The sequence below is a fragment of the Diceros bicornis genome, chromosome X (assembly GCF_020826845.1).
Source record: "Diceros bicornis minor isolate mBicDic1 chromosome X, mDicBic1.mat.cur, whole genome shotgun sequence".
Classification (NCBI taxonomy): domain Eukaryota; kingdom Metazoa; phylum Chordata; class Mammalia; order Perissodactyla; family Rhinocerotidae; genus Diceros; species Diceros bicornis.
In genome coordinates this window covers 130,627,024-130,643,377 of record NC_080781.1, presented here as the reverse complement: position 1 = coordinate 130,643,377, position 16,354 = coordinate 130,627,024, and positions in this window count along the sequence as shown.

Here is a 16,354-nt window from a genome sequence, read left to right as displayed (position 1 = left end):
GGTTAATAATGCTCTGTGCTGGGAGGGTGATTTGTCCTAACTCCCCAGGGAGAAGGCTGCAGAAGCTTCACATTTGGGACACTCCAAGACCTCGCTCTATGTGTCTCTTCTTTTGGCTGGTTCTGATTTGTATACATTTTGCTATAATAAAACTGTGATATTAAGTATAGTGCTTTCCTGAATTCTGTGAGTTGTTCTAGAAAATTATTGAACCTGAAGGGGTAGTGGGAACCCCAGAATTTTTAGTTAGTTGGTCAGAAGTATGGGTGGCCCTGGAAACCCCCAAGCTTGTGGTTGATGTCTGAGGTGAAGGCAGTCTTGTGGAGGATTGTGCCCTTAACTTGTGAAGTTACTACTCTGGGTAGTTACCATCAAAGTCATTGCTCTGAGTGACTAGGCGGAGCAGAGCTTTCCTCATACAAGAGAGCTCTAGTATGTGGAAGAAATAAAGCTTTGTTGCTTTACACAACTGAGATATTGGAGTTCTGTACTACTTTGCATATCCCGACTTACATTTATGATGCAGAAACATCTGACAGAGAACATATGGATTGATCAATACAGTTATCTTTATTTCATACGATGACAAACTCATGGTTGGAGAGGGCTTAGAGATCACCTGTCTATCCCATACTCACTACGTGAAACACTCTGCAATACCCCTGCCAAGTGGCTATCCAACCTCTTCTTAAAAAAATATATTGCTCCAGGGGCCAGCCGAGTGGCGTAGTGTTAAGTTCGCGTGCTCTGCTTTGGTGGCCTGGGGTTCAGCGGTTTGGATCCTGGTCATGGACATATACACTGCTCATTAAGCCATGCTGAGGTGGTGTCCCACATAGAGCAAGTAGAATGATGTACAGCTATGACGTACAACTATCTACTCGGGCTTTGGAGAGACAAAAGGAGGAAGATTGGCAACAGATCTTAGCTTAGGGCCAATCTTCCTCAAAAAACAAAACAAAACAAAAACAACAACAAAAATAAATTGCACCAAAGTTCATTATCTCTTGAGGTACTTCATTCTATTAATGGAAAGTCTTTAATACTAGAAAATTCCATCTTTATGTCAAGTCGAATCTTCTGCCCTGCAACTTCTGCCACAGGTCCCAGTTCTGTCCTTGTCCACCACGTAAAGCAGGTCTAATCTCTCAACAGTTCACAAATATAACAGCAATAGAGGTACCTGCACCATGTTTTTTCTTCATGCAAAAGTTTTCAAGGTTATGCTGATAATCCTCACATGACATGGTTTAGGATCTCTTTACCATCTGGTTAGCCTCTTTTGAACACAGTCTAGCTTGACTGCACCCCTCTTGGAAAGCAATGCCTAAAACTAAATGCAGTCAGACCATAAAGAAGTGGATGAGTCCCACAGGCCAATTTTTTTGGCAGCCAGCCATATCGAGTTCACGTATTTTGTGTGTACAGCCATTTAAAACCAAAGCCTTTTGCAAGTGTACTGCATTTAAATCATTTTTTTAAATTTATTATTCCTTTATATATTCTTTTGACTCATAGCAAACATAAGAGAAACAGCAAAGGCTTAGGATTTGAAAGATGTAGTTTCAAATTTCTGCTCTTACACTTTTTAACTCTGTGACTTTGGAAATTACCTCACTTCCTTGAGCTTTAGTTTTCTTATATGTTAAAAAAGGATTAATAATTTTTACCTTATAAGAATGTTTTGAGGATGCATGTAGAGTAACTGATACTGTGCCAGAAAAAAATCAGTATGTCATAAATGATAATTAAAAACAGTGAGATCAATTAAAAAGTACAAAATCAGAAGCATGGAAATGAAGAAGCAGCAGCAAATGTGAAAACTCTAAGGGTTAACTTATTTTGGGGGTTTGAGTTTCAAAATTAGTTCCGATATTTCAGAAATCAAATCAAAGGGAGACAAACCTGTGAACAACAACAAAAACTTGCATAACCCTCATTTTTGCAAAGCAGAAAGTTCATCAATTTCTAAGGAAAGTCAAAAATTTTTTTTCATGAAACCATATTGTAAGATAATCTTGCATTTGTGGTTTTATTCAGAAGCCATCAAGAGACAGACGGACCATTCCCTTTACAACAAATGTCATAATAAGCAACATAAAGTGAGCACTTTATAAATTTATTATCGGCTAGGTACTATGTTAAATACTTTGTCTACACATTATCACATGTATTAGTCACAGAAACCCCATGAGGAGGTATTACTAGCACCTATATTTTACTGAAGAGAAAGATGTTGCTTGGAGAGGAAAACGAGATGGGTAAGGTCACACAGCAGAGCGGGATTGATTCCATCCTCAATCCATCTGACTCAGCTCCCTCATCTTTTAACTTCTTTGCCTTACTGCCCATCCACTAATTATTAAATCTAGTTAGCTAAGGTCTATCTATGTCTCTCAAAGCCATGGGATCAAAGCCTCTTTTTCATTGACTTTTATTCTTTGTTGCCAATTTCTAACTCTATAGAGTATACAAAAATTGTTTTGGCCAGCCTTGTTCCTACATTGACTGTTTTCAGCAGAATATACACAATGGAATACTACTCAGCCATAAGAAACGATGAAATCCAGCCATTTGTGACAACATGGATGGACATTGAGGGTGTTATGCGGAGTGAAATAGGTCAGAGGGAGAAGGTCAAATACCGTATGATTTCCTTCATTAAGTAGTAGATAATAACAACAATAAACAAACACATAGAGACAGAGATTGGATTGGTGGTTACCAGAGGGGAAGGGGGGAGGGAGGAGGGGGAAAGGGATAATTCAGCACATGTGTGTGGTGATGGGTTGTAATTAGTATTTGGGTGGTGAACATGATGTAATCTATGCAGAAATAGAAGTATAATGATGTACACCTGAAATTTATACAATGTTATAAACCAATGTTACTGCAATAAATAAAAAATTTAAAAAAAAAAGAAGAACCACTTTTTCTCTGTCTCCTTCTCTATTCCCTCATCCATATCCTACACCAAAATGCTAGCAATTTTCCAAATGCTCATTCTAGGTTCTCTCTGCTTCTGTTCTTATGCTCTGTCCCAGGGCTTTAACCATTGCCTGTAAGCTTATTTTCCTTGACTTTTTTTTTTTTGGTAGCCTTCATTTTCTATCAGGTTCGAATTTTTCATTTCCAACAGCCTATTCTATGTTCCATATGGATGGCTCATTGGTCCATCAAACCTGTATGTCCAGAGCACGTACAAACGGCAACTCAGCCTTCTCCTAGTCCTCCTCCTCCTCTTTCTGCATTACCCATTGCAGTGATTGGCCGTTACTGACAATTCTTTCATTACGTCTCACTGGGATGTTTAAAAAGCTTCCTAAGCCATGCTAACTCCGTATATATTTCCTTCTTAAAAGTCTTCAAAGACTCCGAATTGCCAACATGATAAAATTAAAACTCCTTAGCCTGGTACTTAAGACTCAAAAATTTCATCCCAAAGCACCCTTCCAATTTTATGTTCTATTTATATCCTTCACACACTCAATGTTCTAGCCCAACTGATTTACTTGTTATTCTCCATTAACTTCCTATATATTCCCCTCTCTGCTTTTGCCAATATTGGAATAAATAACTGAGCTTCTTCTCGCGTCCAACTCTGTATATCCAAAATCTTACCACTCTTCCAGGCCCAACTCAAATCCTAAACACTAGTTTGTATTCATGTTGACTACAGCCACAAATGTAGGTTAAGTGGCCTTCTTGCTGCTGCCCTGGCTCAAGGCGACCCCTAGTGTTTAGACCTGCCCCGATCACTCCCTGGTGAAGGCGAAAGCTTTAAATCAATGAAACAAAATGAAATCTGAGGATAATTTTCCCATGTGTTTGGTAAGAAATTACATAATGAAAATATAAAGTCAAGTAGGCAACATATTGATTGAGACCTTACGATCTTAAGATCATGGTTTTCTAAGGGATGCAAATAAACTGAGTTACTTGGTATATAAACACTTCTATAGCCATGAGAATTATTTTCCTAGATAGAGCAGCCTAAAAACTTATTTTGGCCTGTACTAATTTGTAGTGACTTCTGTAACTAGATAAGCTCTCCCTTTTATATTCTCTTTTAGCTCTGTGCATCTCCTGTATCAGAATTACAGAATTATAATTAATCGAATAAATAATTTACACATTTTTACTGTCTGACTCACTCCTCTAGTCTATAAGCTCTGTGAGGGCTAGGGCTTGTCTGACCTGTTCACTTAGTACGGTGCCTAGTACATAGTAGGGACTCACATATTTATGAAATGAATGCCCTCCCTCCTGCAAAAGTAGGAATTCACGTGTTTGTTGAATGAACAAATTCCACCCACAAAGGTTTCACTCACATTTCTCAGTATTAGAAAGAAAATTTATGTTTGTTTTCTGTGTTCTAATCTGGTACTATCTTGCTATGCAACTCTCTTCCTTTACCTGGGCCTCAGTTTCCCCAGCTGGGCCCTCTAAGAAGGTTTCCAGCAATGATAACTCTTATTGTAGAAGTAAATATGATTTACATAAATCTCACATCTCCTCATCCCTCACCTTTCTTCAAATAGCGCAGCTCAGATCTTCATGAGTGATACTGGCAACTTTTGAACAAATGTCGTCACCTAGGTGTAATCTAACTGTCCCCAACATGGCTTTCTAATAATGAAAACACTAGCTGTGATAGAATGCAATCTCTAAGTGCTAAATCATTCATTTGAAAAATGACTATGTTTTGAGGCCTGCAGAATGTAATTAAATCTATCTAAATTTGCAGTACTAAAGAAGTAATTTCTCATCATTTTCCATTAGCTTATTTTGTTTTGTTTTCATTCACATAACAAATTAGGAGAGAGAAATCTTCAGTGACTTCCCATTATCTGTGGAGTAAAGTATGGGCTTCTTATCCTGGTATTAAGATCTACCACAATTTGTGCAATGGTTTGAATAATGATCTTGAATGGATCATACCGGCACACACAAACATTGGCCCTAAGGTAATAATCAGATATAGCTACTATCTACTAAGAGTGAAGATCAGGAATTCTAAACTATTTTGAATGCTCACAGTGACCCTGAGCTGGGTATTATTATACCCTTTTCACAGATTAGAAAACAGGCTCATAGATGAAGAGTAATATAAAAGAGATCATAAGAAGTGTCTGAGCTAGAATTTAGCTCCAGCTGTGTCTGACTCTAACGCCTATTTTCCTTTCATTGAGGTATGCTGCTCCAAAATTACATCATTTAATGAAAAATCAGAGTCCATACCCCATTAGCACTGGGGCACATTTCAGTCTATTGTAGCCAACATGTGTTATCAGAGACCCATGTCTTAGTTCACATGCACAAATTGGCTCTGCTACAACCATATCTTCAGAAACTATATAGGAAAGAATCTTCCAGTAGATTTCAAAACTTAGTTTGCTGGTACTGCGTTTCTTCTTCCTAGTTGGCTGGTGTTAATTTTGCCTATGATAAAAAAAGATGTGGTAGGAGCACATTTTAAACTGCCATTTCTTCTCTAACCATTTACTGCCATTCCATATACCTGGGCTTATCAACACAGGATACTCTAGGTAAATGCGTACCACATAGTGAGTTAGCCATGCAGTCTTAGACCCTGGGAAGCTGCGATAAAACCATTTAAGAAGCAAGATAACTTAACTAAGCTGGAGGACACATCCAATGGTCTTATAGTCATCTATACCCAAGGCCTCATCCTAGTCTTTTATATCAGGATATTACTATTCTAGGTTCATTTATACTGAAAGCCCAACCATCTATCTCCATGGTGAAGTTTATCACAGTGAATTCAATGATAGCAGAACTGATTCTTTGGTTGGGTAAACTGTTAGGAAAGGCCTTGAACTCTGCTTGAGCAGTTTTAGACCTGGAATCTGCACACTTTTAAGGAATCCATGTATGGGTTTCATGAAATTTAGAAAACATGAAATTTTCTATGTGAATCATGGTATACATGTATTCAAAGACATTTGAGGGGAAAGAGTTCACTGCTTTCATCAGATTCTCAACAGGATCTTTGGATGCCCCCATACCCACCCAAATTGCGAACCACTGCCCTAAAGCTTAATGTGTAGCCAACACTTCCCTGACTTTTATTCTTCTCTTGTCACCTCAATGAGTTTGACAAGCAGGCTAGTCGTCAAACAAGTATATGGCTGTCAATCTGGGTGTAGGGAGATATTAGTGGAGTCCTAGCAGGAGATATGCAGTTCAGAATAGTTCATAAGGATGAGAAAGCATATAAAAATGTGTAAAAATGTCCTAGGAAGTAATCAAGTGTTGAGGTATACACCTTGGGCATCTAGTAAGTTCTGTAGAGGATCAGATGAAGAATTAAGAAATCTCGGTCTTGTCAGGATAGTAGATTGACTGTCATCAGTGAAAGAAATACCCCAAAGAGGACTAACCCCTCTTTGAAGACTTAACTCTCCCGGCCAGCCTGGTGGTGTAGCGGTTAAGTGTGCACGCTCCACTGCGGTGGCCCGGGGTTCGGATCCCGGTGCGCACAGACACACCACTTGTCAAGCCATGTTGTGGTGGCGTCCCATATAAAGTAGAGGAAGATGGGTACGGATGTCAGCTCAGGGCCAGTCTTCCTCAGCAAGAAGAGGAGGATTGGCGACAGATGTTAGCTCAGGGCTAATCTTCCTCACACACACACAAAAAAGACTTAACTCTCTTCCCTGAAGCACTGTAATCTCATCCAAATGTTTGAAGACCCCTCCTCTATATTGTGCTCAAAACTCTTCTAAACATAGCAAAACAGATTCAGCATTTGCAGAACATTACACAGAGAAAAACATAGACCTTTTCCTTCTGTAGTTTTCTTTTGTCTTGACAGTAATATTATAAAAGCATATTCATGTGATAAATGAGATACAATGGATGAGTGAGGATGCATGATTCCTTGTAATTGTATGAATGTGCCAGGAGAATAGTTAACCCCAGTCTATTCCTTAATAATACCACGTACTCTCAAACTCCTATCACAAAGCTGTTAGCAATCTTATGTCTTACTGTGCTATTACTAGTTTCCACTTCACTTCATGCCATAATACATTTCTTTCATTCAAATCGTAGTCTATCAAATTCATTTCACATTTATAATGCCACTTACTGTCTCCTCTCTAGCTCAGAAGCTGCTTTTGTGCAACATACTATAGTGCTGTATTCTCATAGATGGCATTTAGAATGTGGAATGCTCAATTAAAGTTCATTAGCTTGCTTTTCTACAGACACACACACATATATACCCATAATTTATAAAAAAGAGCAGCTTTAATAAATCCATGGTAAATTAAGTCGTGACTAATTTTTTGACCTCCCTGTCGTCATAAGAAAGGCAATGAGATTTCACTAAAGAGTGCTTCCCATATTTTGGACCACACCAACAAGGTAAAAGCAAAGAAACAGATGGGTGAAGGTCATGGAGTATTTGTAATAATTTACGTTTCTGATTATAAAGGACATCCATGCTCACTGAAGATAATTTGGAAAATAAACATAGATGTTTACACACATACACAAATGTATACACACATCTACCCACATATGTATGTCTATATGAGGAAAAGAAAACAACTCATAAAAGTATAATTATTTTTTAATATTTTTGTGCATTTCATTCCAGTTATCTTTCCCACATATTACATGCACACACACACATGCACATGGTATACACACATGTGTATTCATGAACCATGGTCCTACAATTATTGGCTGTTTGATACCAATCAAATCATGTAACTTCAATAAGCCTTGGATTTCTCATTTTTAAAAGGTGGAAAATAATTCTCCCTACCTCAAAGGGGAGTTGTGAGATTTAAATGAGTAAATGTAAAGCACTTTGGCACAGTCCCTGGCACATAGTAAGGGCTCAATAAATGTCGGTTGTGGTTGCTGTTATTGTTATTATTGTAATTGCCCTTTATATACAATACCCTAATAGGCTTTCTTGGTGTAAGTATCTTTCTTTCAGGATTCAAAAATACTCTGCTCATGAATGTATCATGATTTGTTTTACCTGTCCCCTTTTGAGTCAATTAGATGGTTTCTGATTTTTTATACGTGACACTGTGATGAATATCTTTTTTACAAACTTTTTTTGCTACACCTGTATTTACATTTCTGGAGGTGGAATTCTTGTGCCTTAGATGGTTACAAATCTTGGCTACTATATTGGGTTTACTTTATTTTCCTGTCATTTGACTTGTTGTTACCATTCTGGAAAGTTTTCTTTTATGAAGAAACCCTTCTTGGGAGTGATCAACTTGTTCTCTTAGGATGTCATTTAATATATACAGTATGAAAATCATAACAGGACAGAAAATAACTATCTCTTCCTCACATTACTCTTCCTGGCACCCTATTAATTATTATTGAATATCTTCTCCACTCCTTTCTTAAATACATGATTCTCCACATATACCAAAAGCATTAGTAACTTAGTAAGTGCATTTATACCCATGGTTTTGTCTAAAAGGTGCCTACCCCTAAGATAACTAGGGGTTATATTAATTAAAAATAATTAATATTTTTAACAGAAGGGAACCCTAATGGTCTGTGATGGTTTCCTAATCTTTAACCAACAGTGTAGAAGGATGGTATTTTTTTGAAAATAAAAGGAAAGAGATTTATCAAACTTCTGGTCAATATGGCACAGTGAGTTTATGCATTCACACATATATGCCAATCATATAGCAATGACAGATCAAGACACAACAAATAGATGTGCCCAATCTCAAAAATATGATAAATATCTCTGAGGACCAGAAACAAAATAGAATCACAAAGCACTGAATAGGCTGGAGCCATAGCTCCTAGTGCTCTAAGGCCCAAAGCAGGCATTGAGGCTTAGTGGAAATGTGGAAGGATAAGGGGCAATAAAAGTGTTCTATTCCATAGAAAGCAATATCAAGTAAAGAGAACAAAACAAACAAAAAAACCAAACAAATAAAACCCAAAGAGGCCTAGAAAGTTTTAGTAATGACATCTACTGAATAGGCAAAGACAAAGAAAGTCAAAATTTATATGATCTTTTCAGAGAATAGAAAAAGAGGGGTGGAGAAGGGAGAGATGGAAATATATCAATGATGACAACAAGAAAGCAATAAAGTAGGGAGACACTTCCTAAAAGATATCAAGATATATTATTAAAATTATTATTTTCATAGAAAGGTAAGCCATTAGAATAGAATTGGGAAGCCAGGGAAAAAAGACACATAAATATATGAAAATGATATATAAAAGAAAGGGTAGACAAGTCAGTGAAGAAAAGATAGGCTACTCAATAAATGGTGCTGAGCAACCGATTATCCATATAAAAAATAAAATTAGATTTTTTCACCTATTACAAAAGTTAATTATAAATGGATTAGAGATTTAAATAATAAAAAATACCTTCAAAATTATTAAACAACTATAGTCAAGACTATTAAGGGACCTTGAGGTAGTGAACGATTTCTTAAAAAAGATACAAAGAGATACATAAATAGATGATAGTAGTGATAAATTCATCTATATGAAATTAACATTTTATATGACAAAAAAACATAATAAAAAATAAAGGCAAGGAGTGATGTCAGCATGATGGTATAATAAGATGTTCCTCATTTTTGTCCTGACCCTCAACAAAAATAGTCTAGCATCCATCCACAGACAGAAGTGCCTTTGTGGGAACTATGGGATCCAGCAACATACACAAAGGGACCCTGGAGGAGTCTCACTCACTGTGCATCAGGTAATAGACAAAATGACCTCAGTCCTGGCTGTGGACCCTGCAGTGGCCTGTGAACGAGCTTCAGCCCCTCTCAGCCACAGTCCAAGAACTTCTGGAAAATACTATCTCAGACAATTACCCACAGATGAGAGATCCTTTGTGGAAGCCCAGGTTTACAGAGGAAAAGTTCCAGCACACCACTGGAGCAAAAAATATGAGTTTGGATGCATTGGAGAGGGTAAGAGGAACAGCTTGACTTTACCTGCATCACCTCTCCCCCAAGGCAGCAAAGCTTAGGGTCAAGAGAGACATTATAGGCCCATGATTTCTCTCACAGGGGAAAGTGAGAGTGTGTGAGTGAGTACCTGGCTTCCCCAGCTGTGTGGGATGCTGACAAACAGGCTGATTACTCTATCACCCCATCCAGAGCACAGAATTGTGAGCTGCATGACTGGGGAACAGGAAGTGGCTGGGAGAGCAGCAGATAGGACTCTTGGAGGGCATTAAAGGGATGCAGATCCTACTAACTACATGACAGACTCCATCAAGAACCCTGCCCAGGAGCCACTGGGAATGCTTCATCCACAGATTCCCCCAACAGGCCCGTGGGCACCCCCAGTTCTCAGAGCACCTCACCCACAAATACCCCTACCCTGTGGCCAGCTCCCTGTGCAATTCCCAATTGTGGCAAGAGAGAAGAGCTTTTTTAGATGACTAGTGAGCATACACAGAATGCTGGCCCAAATCTGCAGGCCAAGAAGAGACCACACACTTTACATTATTGTCACTTTTGGGAAAACAAAGAGGGAGCTGTCAGCATGCAGCTTGGTGCATCACAGGATCTAGAGAAGGCATACAAGCTTAAGAATTCTTCCACAAGAGGGAGCAAGAAGCATTGAACAGATCTGAGAAGAAGAAGGTCTAAGAAAGCCTCAGACTCACTAGCAGGGCTGATAGAAGGTATTTCTTTCCCAAAGGCAGTTAGTAAAAACTGGAGGAGGTGAATGCTACTTCAAATGCTAAGACAGAAACATAAAAGTTCAAGAAATATGAAAAAACAAGGAAACAATACACCACCAAAGGATCACAACAATCTTCTAGTAACCAATGCCAAGGACACGGAGATCTGTGATTTACCCAATAAAGAATTCAAAATAGCTGTTTTAAGGAAGCTCAATAAGCTACAAGACAACACAGAAAGATAGTTCAAAGAAATAATGAAAACAATTCATGAACAAAATGAGAAGTTTAACAAAGGAATAGAAATCATAAAAAAGAACAAAACAAAAATACTGGAGCTGAAGAATACAATGAATGAAATGAAAAAAATGCAATAGAGAGCATTGACAGCAGAATGGATCTAACAGAAGAAAGAACTGTGAGATAGAAGTAGGGAACTTTGAAATTATCCAACAGAGGAGAACAAAGAAAAAAGAATGGAAATGAGTAAAGAAGCCTACTTGATCTGTGGGATACTATCAAAATAACTAATTTGTGAATTATTGGAGTGCCAGAAGGAAAAAAGAGGGAGAAGGAGGCAGAAAGCTTATTTAAAGAAATAATGGCTGATAATTTCCCAAATCTGGGGAGAGATTTGGATATCCAAGTTCATGAATCTCATAGGTCACAAAACAAACTCAACATAAAGAGATCCTCTCCACAACACACTATAATAAATTTGTCAAAAATAAAAAACAAAGAGAGATTTTAAGCAGCAAGAGAAAAGAAGATTGAAACTTACAAGCGAATGCCATAAGATTTACAGCAGAAACCCTGCAGGCCAGGAAAGAGTGGGATGATATATTCAAAGTGCTGAAAGAAAAAACTGCCAACCAAGAACATTCATTCCAGCAAAGTTATCCTTCAGAAATGAAGGAGAGATAAAGACGTTCCCAGACAAACAAAAGCTGAGGGACTTCATCACAATTGGACCTGCCTTACAAGAAATGATAAAAGGAGTTCTTCAAGTTGAAATGAAAGGATGCTAGTTAGTAACATTAAAATATATAACACGCTGGTAAAGGTAAGCATAGATTCAAATTCAGAATATTCTAATACTGTAATATGGTGGTTTATTAACCACTTAACTCTAGTAAAAATTTTAAAGGACAAAAGTATTAAATTTAACTATACCTACAACTATTTATTAATAAATATGTATTTTAAAAAGAGGTAAATTGTGAAATCAAAAACATAAAAGGGGGAGAGTAACAGAGTATAGATTTTGCATGGATTGAACTTAAGTTGTCATCAGCATAAATATATTGTTATATATATAAGATATTTTATGTAAGCCTCATGGTAGCCACAAAGCAAAAACCTACAGTAGATTTACAAAAGATAAAAGAAGGGAATCTAGGCACACCACTATGGAAAATCATCAACTCAAAAAGGAAGGTAGCAAGAGAGGAAGAAAGGAATAAGGGAACTACCAAATAGTCAGAAAACAATTAATAAGATGACATTAGTAAGTCCTTACCTATCAATAATCACCCCAAATGAAAACGGACTAAGTTCTCCTATCAAATGGATAGTATGGCTGGATGGAAAAAGGAAAAAGACCCAACTATATGCTGTCTACAAGAGACTCACTTCAGCTTTAAGGAAACAAATAGCCTCCAAGTGAAGGAATAGAAAAAGATATTCCATGCAAATAGAAACTAAAAGAGACCAGGGGTAGATACACTTATATCAGAAAAAATAGACTTTAAGCCAAAAATAGCAACAAGAGACAAAGAAGGTAATTACATAATGAAAGAGGAGTCAATTCATCAAGAAGATATAATAATCATAACTGTATCTGCACCCCAAATTGGAGCACCTAAATATGTTAAGCAAATACTAACATATCTGAAGGGAGAAATAGACAACAATACATTAATAGTAGGGGACTTCATTGCCCCACTTTCAACAATAGATAGATGATCCAGACAGAAAACCAACAAAGAAACATAGGACTTGAACTATACTTTAGACTATATGGACCTAACAGATATATACAGACCATTCCCTCCAACAGCTTCAGAATGCACATTCTTCTCAAGCACACATGGGACATTCTCCAGGATCGATCATATAATAGGTCACAAAACAAGTCTTAGCAAATTTCAGAAGATAGAAATCATACCAAGCATCTTTTCTGACCACAATTGCATGAAACTATAAATCAACATGAGGAAAGCTGGAAAATTAATAAATATGTGGAAATTAAACAATACAATCCTGAACAACCACTGGGTCAAAGAAGAAATCAAAAGACAAAAAAAATCTTGAAACAAGTTAAAATGGAAACACAATATACCAAAACATATGGGAGTCAGCAAAAGCAGTTCTAAGAGGGACATTTATAGTGATGAACAGCTACATTAAGAAAAAAGAAAGATCTCAAATAAACAATCTAACTTTATACCTCAGGGATCTAGAAAAATAAAAACAAACTATGCCCAAACTGAGCATAAGGAAAGGAATAAACCAGATCAGAGCAGAAATAAATGAAATAAAAACCAGAAAAACAATAGAAAAAATCTACAAGACTAAGAGCTGTTTTTTTGAAAAGATAAACAAATTTGTAAAATCAATAGCTAGACTAAGAAAACTAAGACTAAAATAAATAAAATCAGAAATGAAAGAGAAGACAAAATACACCATTCTTTCATGATAAAACCTCTCAGCAAATTGAGTATAGAAGGAACACACCTCAGCATAATAAAGGCCATATATGACAAACACACAGCTGACGTCATACTTAATGGTGAAATATTGAAAGATTTCCCTCTAAGATCAGGAATAATACAAGGGTTCCAACTCTCACCACGCATATTAAACATAGTACTGGAAGTCCTAGCAAGAGCCATCAGGCAAGAAAAAGGAATAAAAGGCATCCAATTGGAGAGGAAGAAGTAAATTTTCTCTGTTTGTAGAGGATATGATCTTATATAGAGGAAATCCTAATGAATCCACCAAAAAACCATTAGCACTAATCAATGAATTTAGTAAAATTGCAGGATACAAAATCGACCTACAGAATTAAATTGTGTTTCTATACACTAACAACAAAATATCTGAAGAAGAAATAAAGAAAACAACCCTATTCACAATAGCATTAAAAGCAATAAAACACTTAGCAATAAATTTAACCACAGAAGTGAAAGATCTGTACACAGAAAACTAAAGACTTTGATGAAAGAAGACACAAACAAACGGAGAGATATCCCATGTTCATAGATTGGAAGAATTTTTTTTTTATTTTTTTGTTTATTGCAGTAACATTGGTTTATAACATTGTATAAATTTCAGGTGTAAAAATTTATACTTCTATTTCTGCATATATTACATTATGTTCACCACCCAAATACTAATTACAACCCATCACCACACACATGTGCCGAATTATCCCTTTTGCCCTCCTCCCCCCCCTTCCCCTCTGGTAACCACCAACCCAATCTCTGTCTCTATGTGTTTGTTTGTTGTTGTTATTATCTACTACTTAATGAAGGAAATCATGCGGTATTTGACCTTCTCCCTCTGACATATTTCACTTTGCATAATACCCTCAATGTCCATCCATGTTGTAAAAAATGGCTGGATTTCATCGTTTCTTATGGCTGAGTAGTATTCCATTGTGTATATATACCACAGCTTCTTTATCCATTCATCCCTTGATAGGAACCTAGGTTACTTCCAAGTCTTGGCTATTGTGAATAACGCTGCAATGAACACAGGGTTACATGTATCTTTACGCATTGGTGTTTTCAAGTTCTTTGGATAAATACCAAGCAGCAGAACAGCTGGATCATATGGTAGTTCTATCCTTGATTTTTTGAGGAATCTCCATACTGTTTTCCATAGTGGCTGCACCAGTTTGCACTCCCAACAGCAGTGTATAAGAGTTCCCTTCTCTCCACATCCTCTCCAACATATGTTGTTTCCTGTCTTGTTAATTATAGCCATTCTGACGGGCGTGAGGTGATATCTCATTGTAGTTTTGATTTGCATTTCCCTGATAGTTAATGATTTTGAACATCTTTTCATGTGTCCGTTGGCCATCTGTATATCTTCTTTGGAGAAATGTCTGTTCAGGTCTTTTGCCTACTTTTTAATTGGGTTCGTAGTTTTTTTGTTGTTGAGATGCATGAGTTTTTTACATATTTTGGAGATTAACCCCTTATCAGATGTATGGTTTGCAAATATCTTATCCCAATTGTTAGATTGTCTTTTCGTTTTGTTGATGGTTTCCTTTGCTGTGCAGAAGCTTTTTAGTTTGATGTAGTCCCATTTGTTTATTTTTTCTATTGTTTCTCTTGCCCGGTCAGACATGGTGCTTGAAAAGATGTTGCTAAGACCGATGTCAAAGAGCGTACTGCCTATGTTTTCTTCTAGAAGTTTCATATTTTCAGGTCTTATATTCAAGTCTTTAATCCATTTTGAGTTAATTTTTGTGTATGGTGCAAGGTAAGGTTCTACTTTCATTTTTTTGCATGTGGCTATCCAGTTTTCCCAACACCATTTGTTGAAGAGACTTTCTTTTCCCCATTGTATGTTCTTGGCTCCTTTGTCAAAGATTAGCTGTCCATAGATGTGTGGGTTTATTTCTGGGCTTTTGATTCTATTCCATTGATCTCTGTGTCTGTTTTTGTGCGAATACCATGCTGTTTTGTTTACTGTAGCTTTGTAGTATATTTTGAAATCAGAGAGTGTGATACCTCCAGCTTTGTTCTTTTTTCTCAGGATTCCTTTAGCTATTCGGGGTCTTTTGTTGTTTCATATAAATTTTAGGATTCTTTGTTCTATTTCTGTGAAAAATGTTGTTGGAACTTTGATAGGGATTGCCTTCAATCTATAGATTGCTTTAGGAAGTATGGACATCTTAACTATGTTAATTCTTCCAATACAAGAGCACGGAATATCTTTCCATTTCTTTGTGTCTTCTTCAATTTCTTTCAGAAATGTTTTATAGTTTTCGGGGTACAGCTCTTTCACCTCTTTGGTTAAGTTTATTCCTAGGTATTTTATTCTTTTTGTTGCAATTGTAAATGGGATGCTATTCTTAATTTCTCTTTCTGCTACTTCGTTGTTAGTGTATAGAAACGCAACTGATTTTTGTATGATGATTTTGTATCCTGCAACTTTACTAAATTCGTTTATTACTTCTAAAAGTTTTTTGGTGGATTCTTTAGGGTTTTCTATATATAAAATCATGTCATCTGCAAATAGTGACAGTTTCACTTCTTCCTTTCCAATTTGGATCCCTTTTATTTCTTTCTCTTGCCTGATTGCTCTGGCTAGGACCTCCAGTACTATGTTAAATAGGAGTGGTGACAGTGGGCATCCTTGTCTGGTTTCTGTTCTTAGAGGGATAGCTTTCAGTTTTTCACCATTGAGAATGATATTAGCTGTGGGTTTGTCATATATGGCCTTTATTATGTTGAGGTACTTTCCTTCTATACCCATTTTATTCAGAGTTTTTATCATAAATGGATGCTGTATCTTGTCAAATGCTTTCTCTGCATCTATTGAGATGATCATGTGATTTTTATTCATTTTATTAATGTGGTGTATTACATTGATTGATTTGCGAATGTTGAACCATCCCTGCATACCTGGAATAAATCCCACTTGATCACGGTGTATAATCTTTTT